Below are 18,345 nucleotides of genomic sequence, written 5' to 3' on the forward strand. Positions count from 1 at the left end.
TATCGTTCGTCACTTCCGCTATGGCGTCCACCGATGCCATACGCTCCCGATGCCATGGAATTAACAGCAATTCCGTACACTGCAGGTCTGACTCCGAGGTAATGCGGTTCAGAGAACATGCTGTTATCTAGCTGTTAACTGAATGTTGCGCCGGGGTTCACGTTGACAAGGAATTAATAAGCGATGGTAAACGAACTTTGCACACCGCACCTGGAGTGGAGCCAGCCTGTGTCATGGATGGGAGAAGGATGGGTCGTGAGCGCCGGAATGGAGACCGGTTTGAATTGACAAGAGAGAACTGAAGAAATCTCATGGTACATTGACGGAAAAAAATCACAGCACCCAGAGGCATTGTTCGACATAAATGAAAGTTGCTAGGCGTGTTTCTACATATGAAAGACGATGTCTATTCAAATTTCGCGCCAGTCGCATATGAGAGGCACTAGAAGCACCACTGTGAGGATGCAAATCAAGTTTGCTTTAAATACAGGCTTTTACGGTCGTGGGGTTTAGTTATCTTTGAGATTGGATGCGATGAGTCGATGTTAGTGAAGAATGTCTTTACGGCGACAAAGAAGCCATTATAAACACGTCAATGAGTTTGAACCAGATCGTGTAATAGGGCTATGAGAAGCTGGATGTTCCTTCTGCGATATTGTAGGAAGACTTGGCAGGTAAGTAGCCATTCCACATAACTCCTAGCAGCAGTAGTCACAGGAATGTACGGTCACGTGACATATAGCAGAGAGAAGACAATCGTGTTCGATCTATGGCTCTGGCGCATCACACTGCATCTGGAGCAGGACTCTGAGCACCAGCTAGCACCGTAGCCACACAACGAACTGTTACAAACCGGTTACATCACGGACAGCTCCAAGCCAAAGCGCTCTGTAGAGCACATTCCACTGACCCCAAACCACCATCATTTGCGACTTCAGTGGTGTCAAGTGAGAGCTCATTGGAGGGCAGGATGGAGTCTGTTGTGCTTTCTGACGACATCTGGTTCTGCCTCGGTGCTAGTGAAAGCCGTGAAGTGATTAGAAGGAGGCCATTTGTGGGCCTGCAACGAAAGTGCTAGACACACTGGATCTACATCCGGGGTTATGGACTGGAGAGCGATTTCGTACGATAGCAGGTGCACTCTTGAGATAGCCCAGGAACCATGATTGAAAATTTGGTTCCACCTGCCATGCACGAACAGCATCCCAGGTGGTACTTTCCAACAGGATAACGCTCTACCGCATACTGCTGTTGTAACCCAACAAGCTCTGTAGAGTATCGACATTTTGCCTTGGTCTGCTCGACCAACAGATCTGTCTCCAGTTGAGCACATTTACGATATCATCGGAGGACAAGAACATCATTAATCATCCTGTATTGACCGACCAAGTGGAACAGGCATGAAAGGCCAGCCCACAAACTGACATCCGGCACCTGTATAATAGAATATATGCATGTTTGCAAGCTTGCATTCAAATCCCTCGGTTACACCGGTTACTGATGTATCAGCATTTCACATTTGCAACGGATTATCTCGCTCATACATTAAGCTGTGATCTTGCGATTTTCATCAGTTGAATAGGTTAGGTAGATAAATGTATTTCCGAAATTTTGGAACTCTACAGCAATTATTTCTTGGTGTTGCTATTTTCTCCGTCAGCGTATATTTTGAAACTAAGGAATACAGAAGGGCTCGTTCAGGCTGGGAAGTAGGGGCATCCGCCAGTCTGAGTGTTAGTGAAATACGTAAATAGGAAGAAGAGAGAAAGATGGTTCACGTTTGAGCTAGCAGGTAGCCGATGGGAGAGAGGGGATGGAGGCAGGCGGTAAGAGGACGTCCGTTGCATCTGAAAGCTGGAAACTATGAGTGTCTTCTCCGAACTAAGGCTGCAACTCTAAAGCCAGACTTCGCTGCGCTCTGCTTTCCAGTACACGGCCAGCAGCGAACACCTGACCGGGTTCTCTTACCTCACTAACGGCTCGGCCGTGACGTTCACACATCTTGCGCATTCTGGGGGGGGGGGGAGGGGGGGTCTGCTTTTACTAGATTAGATGGAACAACTTGTGAATAGGCCGGTTGGTCAGGTATATGGACTGCAAGAACTCATACTAGGCTCGAAGTCTGTAGCTTGGTTCCAGCTACACGCATGAAAGAAATATTTACACTATGTGATCAAAAGCATCCGGACACCCCAAGAAAAGTTTTTCATATCAGGTGCATTGTGATGCCACCTACTGCCAGGTACTCCATATCAGCGACCTCAGTAATCATTAGACATCGTGAGAGAGCAGAATGGGGCGCTCCGCGGAACCCATGGACTTCGAATGTGATCAGGTGATTTGATGTCATTTCCGTCATACGTCTATACGCGAGATTTCCACACTCCTAAACATCCTTAGGTCCACTGTTCCCGACGTGATAGTCAAGTGAAAACGTGAAGGGACCCGTACAGCACAAAAGTGAACAGGCCGACCTCCTCTGTTGGCTGACAGAGACCGTGTAAAAGGCAGACATCTATCCAGACCATCAAACAGGAGTTCCAAAATGCAGTACTATGACAGTTAGGCAGGAAGTGAGAATACTTGGATCTCATGGCCGAGCGGCAGCGCATAAGCCATACATCACGCTGGTAAATGCCAAAGGACGCCTCGCTTGGTGTAAGGAGCATAAATATTGGACGACTGAACAGTGTAAAAACGTTGTGTGGAGTCACGAATCACGGTACACAATGTTGCGATCCGATGGCAGGGTGTGGGAATGGCGAGTGCCCGGAGAACGTCACCTGCCAGCGTGTGTAGTGCCAACAGTAAAATTCGCAGGGCCGGCCGGAGTGGCCGAGCGGTTGTAGGCGCTACATTCTGGAACCGCGCTACCGCTACGGTCGCAGGTTCGAATTCTGCCTCGGGCATGGATGTGTGTGATGTCCTTAGGTTAGTTAGGGTTAAGTAGTTCTAAGTTATATGTGACTGATGACCTGAGAAGTTGTCCCATAGTGCTCAGAGCCATTTGAACCATTTTTGAAAATTCGGAGGCGTTGGTGTTTTGGAGAGGTCGTGTTTCTCATGGAGGGGGCATGAACCTCTTGTTGTTTTGTGTGGCACTCTCACAGCACAGGCCTACATTGATGTTTTAAGCACCTTCTTGCTTCCCACTGTTGAAGAGCAATTCGGGGATGGCGATTGCATCTTTCAACACGATCGAGCACCTTTTCATAATGCACGGCCTATAGCGGAGTAGTTACACGACAGTAACATCCCTGTAATGTACTGTCCTGCACAGAGTCCTTTCTGAATCGTATAGAACACCGTTGGGATGTTTTGGAACGCCGACTTCGTGCTAGGCCTCACCGACATCGATACCTCTCCTCAATGCAGCATTCCGAGGAGAATAGGCTGCCATTCCCCAAGAAACCTTCCAGGACCTGATTGAACGTCTGCCTGCGAGAATGGAAGCTGTCATCAAGGCTAAGGGTAGGCCAACACCATATTGAAGTCCAGCATTACCGATGGAGGGCGCCATGAACTTGTAAACCATTTTCAGCCAGGTGTCCGGATACTTTTGATCACATAGTGTAAATTGTCATTAAACTGTGCATGAATTACTCCCGATCACCTTAAGCAGCCAGGCACCCTGTACAGAATAAGTGAGCGGTGTAGTGGGAATGCGGCTCAACAGCTAAAAACGCAGAACACACTGCCAGTCCTGCAGGAAAGCTGCAGTCACCTACCCATGCTACGTCTTTATAATGGGGTCTAGGAATCTTAGCTCTACGGTTCCACTCTCCAACTGCCTCCAACACGAAGGCATGGAGATAAACGTCTCCCTCTGTCAACGTGTATGCCACAAACAAAATTTCTGCGGAAACTGATTTTTCTTAACGGTCGATGCAGTGTGGAGATTTTTAATAAAAGTGATTTATCCACTGCAATGAGTCAGGTTAATATTTATGAGCATGAAACTTATTATTGTATCCTCTTGAGTAAGGAGGCAGTTCCTGTCGAATGTCAGTCGTTAAGTGGCTCCGTGCCATTTGAAACCTTCACTTTTTGGTTTTTCATTGATCCTAATGTACGGAATTTGCCCTGTTCAAAGATACGTAATACATGCATATTATTGCCTTATTTCTGTTTTATTAATTCACTTACATAAAACACTGTGTGGACCTGTCCTTGTTTCGAGAATATGAACAGTGGGAGAAGATGCGATTGGTCAGTTATTTAGGAGATGGGGATTCAAAAGCTTACAAAGCAACTGAGGAAGAGAAGCCATATGGGGAAAACGTAACTATCGTTAAACAGTAGTGTATAGGTCATGTATAAAAGCGAAAACGTATGAGGCTGCAACGACTGAAAACTTCAGCACAAGGGAAAAATGGGTCAAATGGCTCTGAGCACTAAGGCACTTAACTTCTGAGGTCATCAGTCCCCTAGAACTTAGAACTACTTAAACCTAACTAAGCAAAGGACATCACACACATATGCGCGAGTCAGGATTCGAACCTGCGACCGTAGCGGTAGCACAAGGGAAAGAAATTGGAAGATGGCAGAGGATTAGACGGTAATAACAGACTCACAGAAATTGTCAGAAATAAAATCCAAAATTATTATGGCACAGCCATCAGGCAAAACATTAGTATCAGAGAAGATACGAGAAAGGCCGTATGGCTAGTTTTGTTTGAGCTCTCTTCAACAGACGATGAATGCAGTCTACGCTTTCTAGAAAGTGGTTCATGGTACAAATAGAACAGAGCACAGTAAAATGGTGATAAATTTATTCAAAACCAGTTTTACCATTTTCCACAGCGGAGGTCTTGAAAGAACTTTCAGAGATTTGTGAGATATAGACCTATTGGAGAAATAGACCCGCCAGGGTAACCGATAGCGCTAATGCTGGTAGGCGCGCCGGCCCCGGATCGAATCCGCCCGGCGGATTAACGACGAGGGCCGGTATGCCGGCCAGCCTGGATGTGGTTCTTAGGCGGTTTTCCACATCCTGCTACGTGAATACCAGGCTGGTCCCCAAGTTCCGCCTCAGTTACAAGGCTCACAGACATCTGAAAACGCTCGCACTATTTCATGACTTACTCTAGACACAGACAGCAGAGGTACACTACTTCTGTCCCGGAGGGTTCAGGGTGGCGTCAGGAAGGGCATCCGGCCACCCTTTGCGATTAACACTGCCAAATCCATAATCAAAAAGCCGACCCCGCGTTTGAGTGGGACAAAGGCCCTGAGAAAGAAAGAAAGACCTATTGGAGAAATGACTTCATGATCGCACCCAGAATCCTAGCGAGCCGATCAGCGGCGTATCTTGGCCAGAATTCCCAAGCCAGTGTCTTTTGTCCATTACTATACCGAATTTTGGTGTCTTTGATGAAGTGGCAACGTTCAAAATGATTCAAATGGCTCTGAGCACTATAGGACTTAACATCTGAGGTCATCAGTCCCCTAGAACTTGGAATCACTTAAATCTAACTAACCTAAGGATATCACACAGATCCATGCACGAGGCTGGATTCGAACATGCGACCGTAGCGATCGCGCGGTTCCAGACTGAAGCGCCTAGAACCGCTCGGCCACAACGGCCGGCCGGCAACGTTCAGTGAAGGAAATGTTGCAAGGTGTGATCTTCTGAAAACACTGCTACAAACTGTTGGTACTTTCACAGACAAAAAAATGTGAAGTTTAAATAAGGAAACAGTTAGGGTATCAGTGAGAGCTGTTAGAGACCTTGAAACAAGGGGAAGACAAAGCAGACGAGCAGGAATAAGGATGTGGCGAGATGGGTTGGAAGAGGATGCCGATAACCCATCTTGTGGAGCTGGAATACATCGACAACTGTGATGGCTGTTCCCTGTAAAATGTTAATAAAGTGTACCTTTTCTCAGCTTCTACTCGACAGAATTTGTTCAAGATTACAGGATACACTTATCTGAGTACTGTGCTTGTTTTAATTCGGGGATTTACCTACTTTTTAAATTTCAAAGAAATGGGAGCCTTAAATAATAGAAATATGCGTACAGTTTCTTATCTTGATGTCCAGTTTTGCAAAAATGATTATTGTCTTTAAACTTATCGATATTTTGAGAAACCCTGCAGCAGTCGTAAGAAATTTGTAATCTATAAGCCATTGTTGTTGTTGTGGTCTTCAATCCTGAGACTGGTTTGATGCAGCTCTCCATGCTACTCCATTCTGTGCAAGCTTCATGATCTCCCAATGCTTACTGCAACCTACACCCTTCTGAATCTGCTTAGTGTATTCATCTCTTGGTCTCCCTCTACGATTTTTACCCTCCACGCTGCCCTCCAACGCTAAATTTGTGATCCCTTGATGCCTCAGAACATGTCCTACCAACCGGTCCCTTCTTCTTGTCAAGTTGTGCCACAGACTCCTCTTCTCCCCAGTTCTATTCAATGCCTCCTCGTTAGTTATGTGATCTATCCATCTAATCCTCAGCATTCTTCTGTAGCGCCACATTTCGAAAGCTTCTATTCTCTTCTTGTCCAAACTATTTATCGTCCATGTTTCACTTCCATACATGGCTACACTCCATACAAATACTTTCAGAAACGACATCCTGACTCTTAAATCTATACTCGATGTTAACAAATTTCTCTTCTTCAGAAATGCTTTCCTTGCCATTGCCAGTCTACATTTTATATCCTCCGTACTTCGACCATCATCAGTTATTTTGCTCCCCAAATAGCAAAACTCCTTTACAACTTTAAGTGTCTCATTTCCTAATCTAATTCCCTCAGCATCACCCGATTTAATTTGACTACATTCCATTATCCCCGTTTAGCTTTTGTTGACGTTCATCTTACATCCGCCTTTCAAGACACTGTCCATTCCGTTCAATTGCTCTTCCAAGTCCTTTGTTGTCTCTGACAGAATTACAGTGTTATCAGTAAACCTCAAAGTTTTGTTCTTCATGGATCTTAATTCCTACCCCGAATTTTTCTTTTGTTTCCTTTACTGCTTGCTCAATATACAGATTGAATAACATCGGGGATAGGTTACAACCCTGTCTCACTCCCTTCCCAACCACTGCTTCCCTTTCATGCCCCTCGACTCTTATAACTGCCATCTGGTTTCTGCACAAATTGTAAATAGCCTTTCGCTCCCTGCATTTTACCCCTGCCACCTTTAGAGAGTATTCCAGTCAACATTGTCAAAATCTTTCTCTAAGTCTACAAATGCGTGGGTTTGCCTTTCCTTAATCTATTTACTAAGATAAGTCGTAGGGTCAGCATTGCCTCACGTGTTCCGACATTTCTACGGAATCCAAACTGACCTTCCCCGAGGTCGGCTTCTACCAGTTATATAAGCCATATTTTTACAAATATGAATAAATTTTACATTATTTAATATGGGGATTAGTAAGCTGCTGGACCCTACATAAGTTTTCTGTTTTCCGTCTTCCAGTTAAGAATATCGTGACCCATACACACACCTTCAGTATTTTTGCCTTTTAGTAATTTTTAGTCCGATAGTGATCGTGAGAGCTAGAACTCAACGCAGATTCATTTGTACCTGGACGGTTGACGTGGCAACGAACTGCTGTAGCCCACCAGGGTGCAGGCAACGGACGTGTCGAGCTGTCTGAGGACGGCAGGAGCCCCGAAACGAAGTTAGCTCGGCCGGCCGGGGAGTTAGACGGGCAGGGGCAGCGGCGGCATTATTCGCGGCAAACTGCGACCCACGCCGCGGAGGTGGCAGTTAATGCGCGCCGTCTCGCCGCATTAATTCCGGAGCGGGGCCTCCCCCCTCTCCACCCGTCTGGTGAGCAAGTTTGCCGCCGGTGACGAGAACGGCGCGTCGAGCGGTAATGGATGCGCACGGCGCGCCGCCACATTGATTCCCGTGACCGGAAGCTGCGCACACGTCCGACCCGACGTGTCACAGGAAGGAGGGCGCGCGGATCACCCGGCCACGCTCTGCTGCCTGCCAGTCCTGCAGAACCAGAAGCAGCTCGTCTCTCGTCTTCTCATCGTAGCAGCAGCAGCAGGCGTGCCGCAGCGCCGCAGCCGTGGCACTGACAATACAGTTGTTATCCTCTTCGAAGAAAAGACAGCTGACACAGCACTGTCGCCTAATGAACAAGATTCCAGCTTTATGACTGGACTGAAGAGTTTGTAGAAAACTGCCCTCACGAATACAAACTAAAGCATCCGCGTTGTACGGTGGCAAGATTTTGCACCTTAACAATGCTTTCGACTCACACTGTGACACGTACTTAGATTGTGTTTTAACATCATTGATAGGAGTGGTGCCGTTTTATTATGAAAATAAGATATGACTGACACCGTCAAGTACGCCTCGGTACTAATAAGTGAATTTCACCAGCGTTTTGGGTGATCAGATATAATGTAGACGGGAGAGGAGGGACACAGACCTCTCGGTCACTGTGCGGCCAGGCATTGGGCCAAAATCAAGCACAGTGGGGAGTCGGACGGCGGCAGGACGCTGAAAAGCTGTTCCTGCAGGGGTACGTAACCACAGGGGACCTCTAGAGATACATAGCGGCATAGCTTCTGTTGTGGGCAAGCGGTCCCCAACCCAGATGCCGCCGAAGGTGCGAGTTTTCACGAAGACAAGGCCGCGACGTAATACGAGGGCTGGAGCCACACAGTGACTGTCGGAGGTCGGTTGACGCCGAGTTGGTGGGACTGCAGAAGCAGCTTAGAAAGTGTCGTACAGCGCGGTGACGACACCAGCCATAGCGCGCCGGCACGTCCGCCAGCCAGTTTCACCCGATTTTAACGAGCACGTTTCCGATTGGTGTACTTGCGTCAAGAGATGAGAGAAGGAATTCGTTCTAGAAGGTTCGATGGTAGAAACCAAACTTTATTTTCTACATCTACCTCTACATTTACATCTATACTCCGCAAGGCACCTAACGGTGTGTGCCGGAGGGTATCTTGAGTACCTCTATCGGTTCTCCCTTCTATTCCAGTCTCGTATTGTTCGTGGAAAGAAAGATTGTCGGTATGCCTCTGTGTCGGCTCTGATCTCTCTGATATTACTGATATTATCCTCATGGTCTCTTCGTGATATATACATAGGAGGGAGCAATATACTGCTTGACTTCTCGTTGAAGGTATGTTCTCGAAACTTCGACAAAAGCCTGTACCGAGCTACTGAGCGTCTCTCTTGCAGAGTCTTCCGCTGGAGTCTATCTATTTTTTCCGTAACGCTTTCCAGATTACTAAATGATCCCTTAACGAAGCGCGCTGCTCTCCGATGGATCTTCTCTATCTCTTCTATCAACCCTATCTGGTACGAAGCAGTATTCAAGCAGGGTCAAACAAGTGTACTGTAACCTACTTCCTTTGTTTTCGGACTGTGTTTCCTTAGAATTCTCACAATGAATCTCAGTCTGGCATCTGCTTTACCGACGATTAATTTTGTATGGTCATTCCATTTTGTTGTTGGGCAGAGCAGTTTAGAGTGGGGAGAGTAGGAGTATGAACAGGAGCACTGAGATTGTGATTCGTCCCCCCTTGTTTAGGGGAGAGGTAACCAGAGGTGAGCTGGAGAGACAGCAGTTTTAGAGAGGAGGTCTTCTGTCTGAGCCCCAGAACTCGCAAGACTTTTGTCAGAGCCCCTGCATTAGATAGAACTTCTGTTGCACGCGATTGGTGGTATGCTGTACTCTGCTACTCGTTTTAAGACGAGTATGGGAGCTCTCGTCTGGCGTCTGATACACACTTATCTGGGGAGCTCTTTCTCTGTTATGCGCTTGCGTTTAAGACGTTCTTTCAGTCCACCTTTGGCTGGGAATTCTCCTCTGACGTTTCTTGCTGGTAGTGAAACGAGACTGAACTTTGCAGTTTGTGGACACTGCTCTGCTCTCTGAGGATTTAGATTTCAGCACACTAAAAACACTGCAGGGTTGCAGCCTTGTCCACAGTCACGATACTTCGAGAGTCATTACTGCACTCCACCAGACTGCTATTTGAGACAGTGCATGGGGGCTTAATTAAATATATATTATGCAAATAATTTTAATTTAGTAGCTGACTGTCCGGTTACGCAGTCTCGTAACCGGTTGGCCCTGACTAGTATTACTCCGCAATCTGACTGCATAGAATAACAACAAAGAATGAAAGAAAACTTCCGTTAACACAATTACTTAATTAAGTCCCCAGCAACTATAAAACCTACGAAACAACAAAACACAAGTGTAACTGTTCTATGTGTGGAAGTGTGATTCAACGTACACATCTGGCACGGTTCTTCCTCAATAAAACAAGTTAATTTAAGCACCATTTACACTGAAGTAATTAAAAAATCAGAAATACTATAATTGCACATAGAAACCAGAATTACACTCTAATACATGAACACAAGCCAGATGCTTTGTTGACTGAACCTGTGACCAAGAGGCATTGTTAGTTAGGAAATTTGAAATACAAAAATTTTTTTATATTACCTCATATATATTGACGAAAAATACACTCTGGTTATTACAACATCCCCAATCGAACAGCATCGGCTGTCTAGCCCATCAGAACAACTGCACACGACACGTTCACAACTAGTACTACTATCAACATCGTCTCAACCAGCACTAACTACTACCACTTCTGAACAAGCACTGCCAGTGGAGGCGGCGGAATAAAACTCTTTGGCGCAGTCTCCGGCGCTGTGACTCAGTGTAGCCACCTTTCAACAGTAAAGTAGCCACAAACTCTGGCGATCAGGGCAGGTACTGTAAATTGCTGCGATCACTTGTAAAAGTTTCTCCACTCAAATTTCACTTCAATTGATGGGAGTATATTCATCCAGTTTTAAGTAAGGAACTGAACTTAGTAATTCTGTGCAGAGATTCTCATATCGCATTATTCACAACTTGGCATAATTTGGCAGAAGATAGCCACTAATAGTTTATTGTAATCACTTCATGTTTTATATGCCCACTGGACGTTTTGCAACTTGTTTACATTTTATGTCGAGTAACTGGGTTTTGTTTAAAAATAAATTGTATAGCCAAAACTAGAATTGTCCTTTCAGTAGACGCATAGTTTACCCTTAATCATTTGATTTCTTAATATGTTTTATGCTCACTTAATAATGTTCCGATGAAGTAGTTGATTTGTATAAGCAGGGCACAAGAATGGGAATTTGATTATCCTCACACTGATTGGAACGATCCACCGGATGAGTTCATTGCATTGTGGAACAGTTAATGTTTGTTACTGATATTGTGCTCTAAACTTCTACAGGGGGATATTTATGAGTGACTGGGCCACCCTTCAATACAGCGTTTAAAAATCCATTGCGTAATTAGTTCACTAGAGAAACCATTACTTTGAATATCTCGAAACTGCTCACTAGAGAGATGTAAAATTACAGATATAGATAATTATGACAAAGAAAACGACTGGAGGTGTGTTAGAGCGTCAACTAGTTATACACTACTGGCCATTAAAATTGCTACACCAAGAAGAAATGCAGATGATAAACGGGTACTCATTGGACAAATATATTATACTAGAACTGACATGTGATTACATTTTCACGCAATTTGGGTGAATAGATCCTGAGAAATCAGTACCCAGAACAGCTACCTCTGGTCATAATAATGGCCTTGATACGCCTGGGCATTGAGTCACACAGAGCTTGCATGGCGTCTACAGGTACAGCTGCCCATGAAGCTTCAACACAATACCACAGTTCATCAAGAGTAATGACTGGCGTATTGTGACGAGCCAGTTGCTCGGCCACTATTCACCAGACGTTTTCAATTGGTGAGAGATCTGGAGAATGTACTGGCCAGGGCAGCAGTCGAACATTTTCTGTATCCAGAAAGGCCCGTACAGGACCTGCAATATGCGGTCGTGCATTATCCTGCTGAAATGTAGGGTTTCGCAGGGTTCGAATGAAGAGTAGAGCCACAGATCGTAACACATCTGAAATGTAACGTCCACTGTTCAAAGTGCCGTCAATGCGAACAAGAGGTGACCGAGACGTGTGACCAGTGGCACCCCATACCATCATGCCGGGTGATACGCCATTATGGCGACGACGAATACACGCTTCCAATGTGCGTTCACCGCGATGTCACCAAAAACGGATGCGACCATCATGATGCTGAATTTATCCGAAAAAATGACGTTTTGCCATTCGTGCACCCAGGTTCGTCGTTGAGTACACCATCGCAGGCGCTCCTGTCTGTGATGCAGCGTCAAGGGTAACCGCAGCCATGGTCTCCGAGCTGATAGTCCACGCTGCTGCAAACGCCGTCGAACTGTTCGTGCAGATGGTTGTTGTCTTGCAAACGTCCCCATCTGTTGACTCAGGGATCGAGACGTGGCTGCCATGCGGATAAGATGCCTGTCATCTCGACTGCTATTGATACGAGGCCGTTGGGATTCAGCACGACGTTCCGTATTGCCCTCCTGAACCCACCGATTCCATATTCTGCTAACAGGCATTGGATCTCGACCAACACGAGCAGCAGTGTCGCGATACGATAAACCGCAGTCGCGATAGGCTACAATCCGACCTTTATCAAAGTCGGAAACGTGACGGTACGCATTTCTCCTCCTTACACGAGGCACCACAACAACGTTTCACCAGGCAACGCCGGTCAACTGCTGTTTGTGTATGAGAAATCGGTTGGAAACTTTCCTCATGTCAGCACGTTGTAAGTGTCGCTCCCGGCGCCAACCTTGTGTGAATGCTCTGAAAAGCTAATCATTTGTATATCACAGCATCTTGTTGCTGTCGGTTAAATTTCGCGTCTGTAGAACGTCAACGTCGGGGTGTAGCAATTTTAATGGCCAGTAGTGTACATCCACGACTACTCCTCAGTCACCAGCGAGTGGTGACTGCCACGTCGTTGTTGCTTATGACGACTTCATCAGGCCACGTTCTTACGTCTGATGTCGCTCGTTCCCAGCACAATACCACATCAACTAATGTTTCCTCTGCGCATCCGCTCAGCTCGCTTCAGCCTTCCGGACGCGGACACTGGGTCCCAGGCTGTCCTTAGCTGCCAGCCGCCGTCTGTGTAGAGCAGTGCTGGGCACGGTGCGCCGAGCTTCATGCGTGCAGCGTGTGCGGGCTCAGTCCTCGGAACAGCGTTACACATTTTATTTAGTACTGCGGCGTGGTATTTATCGGCCGGCAGAACACGCTTCATTTCAAAAGAATCGTAGTATCTGCACTGTTTACCCTTCGCTATTTGTTCTTGGTGTGAAGGACGTCCAGTGACTGTTTGCACAAAAAGAGGCAGTTTAGCGATCTATCGTCTCAAGCCTTTAAAAATTAATAGGGATGTCAGTTCTCAATACGTATTAGAAAGTCACATAAGCAATGGGTGAGCCCTTCCTGGCTCGCGCTTGTGCCATCTCTTATTTTACATCCTTTTTTTTTCGTGTTGCCACCTCGTTATGTTAGTTTCAATTTATGTTGTCACTGAGTTGCTGCTTTGACTGCCCGTCAGCAGCAGCAGCAGCGCCTATCGACATAGCCCTCACATGTTTTCTTTGCTGCACTGCTATTACTTCCCAGTCGTCGTCTGTCGTAGAGTGAGTTGTAACGTCCCAGGAGGGCAGTTCGGACCTGCAAGTCGTGGAGGTGGAACGCGGCACTAGTTCAGTCGGGTTGGGGCAGCAATGAGGCCTGGATGTCCATGGCTCGCCCGACCGTTGCCGCCATGCATCACTTGAGCCGGGGATGGTCTTCGTGGATCGTCGGTCGGTCGTCCTATCAGGCGACGTGAATTGGCTCGCCGATCGCTTATGGGTTGTCTGTGAGTGTGTATCGATTCCCGATTTGCCTTCCTGATTGCACAGCCACTGCTGACTGTCGTTCAAGTCTTCGTGCAAGTGTTTGTCAAACTTTGTGTGTAGTTGGTGTCATTTCCACTGACAACTTGTTTTAAATGTTGTCGGCTTACTGGCAGTGAGTCGGTCGGTAGGAGTGGATCAGCCAGCAAGTCTCTGCGTGGTGCAGTCGACCGGGCCCGCTGGCAGTCTCTATGCAGTGCCGGAGTGTGTGGGGGCTGTTCCGAGTGCTACGAGGTTCAAAAATGGTTCAAATGGCTCTGAGCACTATGGGACTTAACTTCTGAGGTCATCAGTCCCCTAGAACTTAGAACCACTTAAACCTAACTAACCTAAAGACATCACACACATCCATGCCCGAGGCAGGATTCGAACCTGCGACCGTAGCGGTCGTGCGGTTCCAGACTGTAGCGCCTAGAACTGCTCGGCCATTCCGGCCGGCGTGCTACGAGGTTCGTGACTCACCGACCCAGGATATGAAAGTTAAGTGGTGATTTAATTACCGAAGCCACGTCTGTTCACGTTGCCCCTTTGGTTGGTGGTTCGCTGTTGGTGCTATTCTTGGGAGCAACAGCGAGTGTTCGAGATGGTGAAGATTTAGCCGCCGTGTGGCGGAATTAACTGTATTTGTCGATTTGAAATTCGAGTGCACCAGCGGAATTTACTGCCTTGTGGCCGTTAGTGTTCCGGTTATCTGCCTTGATCGCTGACGTAAATTCAGGCAGTGTTCTTTCCTCACCTGTTGTCGCTGTCCAACATGGCGTGTAGTTTTTGACAGCTTAATGTATATTTGGTTATGGGTGACTGTGTCTGGAACGTTTTGGCTTTGCAATCCTCGCATACTCGTCGGAGGTTAGCACGTCGTCTTGTCGGTGGGTCCCTGACTGTCTCTTGGTTGTGTTGCCGGAGGATCAAGTATAGTTGGGCCGACTTCTTGTCTCACCTAAGCGAAGGTTAAGATTTCAAGGGTAGACCGAGCCCCCTGGAAACTTCTGAGCGCCGTTGCCTATACTGCCTTTCTTATTGGCGTTTAATTGTGTATTTTTAATGTCTTGTAGCCGATGGTTGGGATTTGTATGCCTGTAATTGTGTTTTTAAAATCAAAGGCCTTCAGCCGTTTTAAAAGTGTTTTCTAAATTGGGCAAGCCTTACCTTTTGGAAGATAAAACTGTGGGATTTCTGCCTGGCGAAAATTTATTGTATTGTATTATTTTTAAAAGCATCGGCCTTCAGCCGCTTCAAGTTTTAAGGTTCTTATTTATTAAGTATTACTTTCTTTCAAGATAAGGCTGTGGGCCTTCTGCCTGTTGAAAATTTATTGTAATTGTGTTGTTCTTAAAATGATGGGCCTTTAGCCGCTTTAAAATTTTGGATTACATTACTTGGGCTTAAACACTATTTAAGGGTAAAGGCTTTGGGCCTCCTGCCTTGGAAAATTGGTTGCAGTTTTTTTTTTTTTAAACAAAGGCCTTCAACCGTTTTGAAGTAAAGTTTCTTATTGGTCATAAAGCTTGGGGATTCTGCCTATTGAAAGGTAATTGTAGTTATGTTGGTTTAAATTTATGGGCCTTCAGCCGCTTTTGGAATTAAAGGCGTTTTTCTGTCGATAGTCAAGCTTCGAAGTTGCGCTGTAATGTTTGGACAACTAAATAAAGTGTTATGTTTGGAGTGTGACAGCCGCTCATTCTGGCCCCCTTCCACAATTCCTACTACCTGTCCAGTCCTGCGGGTTCAGCAGGGCACTTCAATGGGTACTGCAAAACTGCTATGAAATGACATTACAACACAATTAAGAAGGAATTCAAAGAATACTCAAATGGATGTGAATTCCTAGGGGACCAAACTGCTGAGTTCATCGGTCTCTAGATTTACACAATACGTAAACCTACTTAAACCAACTTATGCTAAGAACAACACACACACCCATGCCCGAGGGAGGACTCGAACCTCCGGCGAGAGGGGCCGCGCAATCCGTGACATGGCGCCTCAAACCACGCGGCCACTCCACGCGGCAAAGAATTTAAAGATTTAGCTGATAATGAAAGAGCAAAAAATTACAAAAATCAGCACAAGGGATTCATCGTTCTGTACGGCAAGAAGCACTCTATGCTAAATATACAGGCACGGAACATCTGAAGAACTCGGTGGTACGAATAATATAATTTCTGAGGTCGCACACATTATTCAGCTGTCAGTTGCAACAGTTTTTCCATGGAACTGAACGAAGAGTTTATGATTATTGTACAGTACGTTGGTTAAGTCAAGGGGCATACCTGAAACGATTTTTTCATTTAAAACTCGCCACTGTCGAATCTATGAAGGAAAAAGCGGTACAGGAACGAAAATTAGATTACCCGGAATGGGTTGCAGACCTTGACTTAGCTCCACGTTGTCCACAGTAAGACATTGCAAGGTAACAAACTACTTCTTTCTGATTCGATGGGGATACATGTAAAAAAAATCTCGTTGTAGAAGGAACACATTCTGACAAACACGGTCCAGTTCCGTAAGCTCACTGATGTTAAGGAAAACGTGAGGTTTGAATAACTCATTGCCACGTTCAAAGAATTACAAGGATGGTTTCCTAAACGCTTTGAGGACACAGAAGCCTTACATCTGCTTTCGAGCAGTTGAAGACCATTGGCCGTTTAAGGTGAATGCACTCCTGTGTACATGCAGATGTAAGTGATTGATGTGCAAGGTACCTCAAGTCTTAAATTTCTTTAACGTTAAAACTGTCCAGGATCCCTACATTGCTTTCATAAGTAGTGTTTCCACGTCTCCATAATGAGGTTGCGAAAGTGTTACAATATTTCGACCAACACATTGTATGAAAGACCTTTCTTCTATTGGCGGCCGGTGTGGCCATGCGGTTCTAGGCGCTCCAGTCTGGAACCGCGCGACCGCTACGGTCGCAGATTCGAATCCTGCCTCGGGCATGGATGTGTGTGATGTACTTAGGTCAGTTAGGTTTAAGTAGTTCTAACTTCTAGGGGACTGATGACCTCAGATGTTAAGTCCCATAGTGCTCAGACCCATTTGAACCATTTTTGAACCTTTCTTCTATTATGAAACTATATGAGCCACGATGTGGCAACCTAAGTGGCTAATTTGTGAAATTTTCTGCTTGTGTCCATATTACGAGAGTTGAACCAGACAAAAATTATAATATATCGTCAGCGCACCAAAGTAGTTAAAGAAGACAGAAAATTTGTTTTGTTTTTGATTTACGTTGTTGATAAATGTGAGATATAAAACAAAGTCGCATGCAATGCGGCGGCATTGCCATCTAAATGCGGTGCATTTCTCCCTCTTGCCCCTCCTCGCGCTCAGACAGCGTGGGGTGGCGGTAGGGGAAATGAGCCAATCATACTGCTCACTGAGGCACTCGTGTCAGCCCATGGCTCGCAAGCCGAATTCTTTGCCAAAATAATGTTCAAATGTGTGTGGAATCTTAACTGCTAGGGGCATCAGTCCCTAAGCATTCACACTACTTAACCTAAATTATCCTAAGGACAAACATACACACCCATGCCCGAGGGAGGACTCGAACCTCCGCCGGAACCAGCCGCACAGTCCATGACTTCAGCGCCCTAGACCGCTCGGCTAATTCAGCGCGACAATTCTTTGGCACCCCTGCTATAGAGAGCGTTCTCAGATATTTTTGTCTCGTGGTAGTGACAGAGCCACTTACGAAAAGTATTCAAGTAAAACGGCTACAACAACAGCCGACTAATCTCGCAAGCCACTTCACCGAAGACCAGAGTGCAGAAGACCGCTTAGGAACACGTTAAGAAGACTGCGTTTTTGCCACTCTGTGACTCAGCAACAAGAAAGCTAAGCCCACTTCCTTAACAGGCGTAAAATCGATTGTCTTCAAGAATCCAGCAAAAATTTGACAACTTACGAGGTCTGTCAGAGATTGACACAGGCGGCAAAACCCAACGGGATATACAAAATACTGTGTTGTTGTGAACAGTTTTATGTCCAACTATTTAGCTGTCGGACTATTTAACTGCGCCGTGTAGAACACGAGAAATGTTCCTGTCTATGATATCTAGAGAACTCGGCGGCAGCAAAACGGACGCCAAAGTGCATTCGACGAGACGTCTATCTTTAAACAGACATGATTTTGCGATAGCACTATAAAAGAAGCAATACAGATAAAAGTATCTCACAGTACGCTAAATAAAGTCAGCGGTCTGCAGCTAAGCACAGCTTGGGACCCGGTCATCGGTTGTTTTGTCAATATAGTGGGTGACATTCTTTTCATGTGCCCATAAAATGTAAGTCTTCGTTCCTTCATGTCACAATGTATGTCTGTGTATTCTTCTGTTTCCGTGTTACTTCTCAGCCTGTAAGTTTCTTCATAAGTAATTTTGCGGCGTAATGTTTTCCTAATAATCTTTCGAATTTCTTCAATATCCCTCTTTATACTTAAAGTTTCTGCTCCATAAAGACATTCAGGACTGATTACAGTGCTGTAATGCCTAAGCTTACTGAATTTAGAAGGCGACATTTTATTATAAATATTTTGTGTTAATCTAA

The sequence above is a fragment of the Schistocerca piceifrons genome, chromosome 7, assembly GCF_021461385.2.
Source record: "Schistocerca piceifrons isolate TAMUIC-IGC-003096 chromosome 7, iqSchPice1.1, whole genome shotgun sequence".
In the NCBI taxonomy this organism is placed as follows: Eukaryota; Metazoa; Arthropoda; class Insecta; order Orthoptera; family Acrididae; genus Schistocerca; species Schistocerca piceifrons.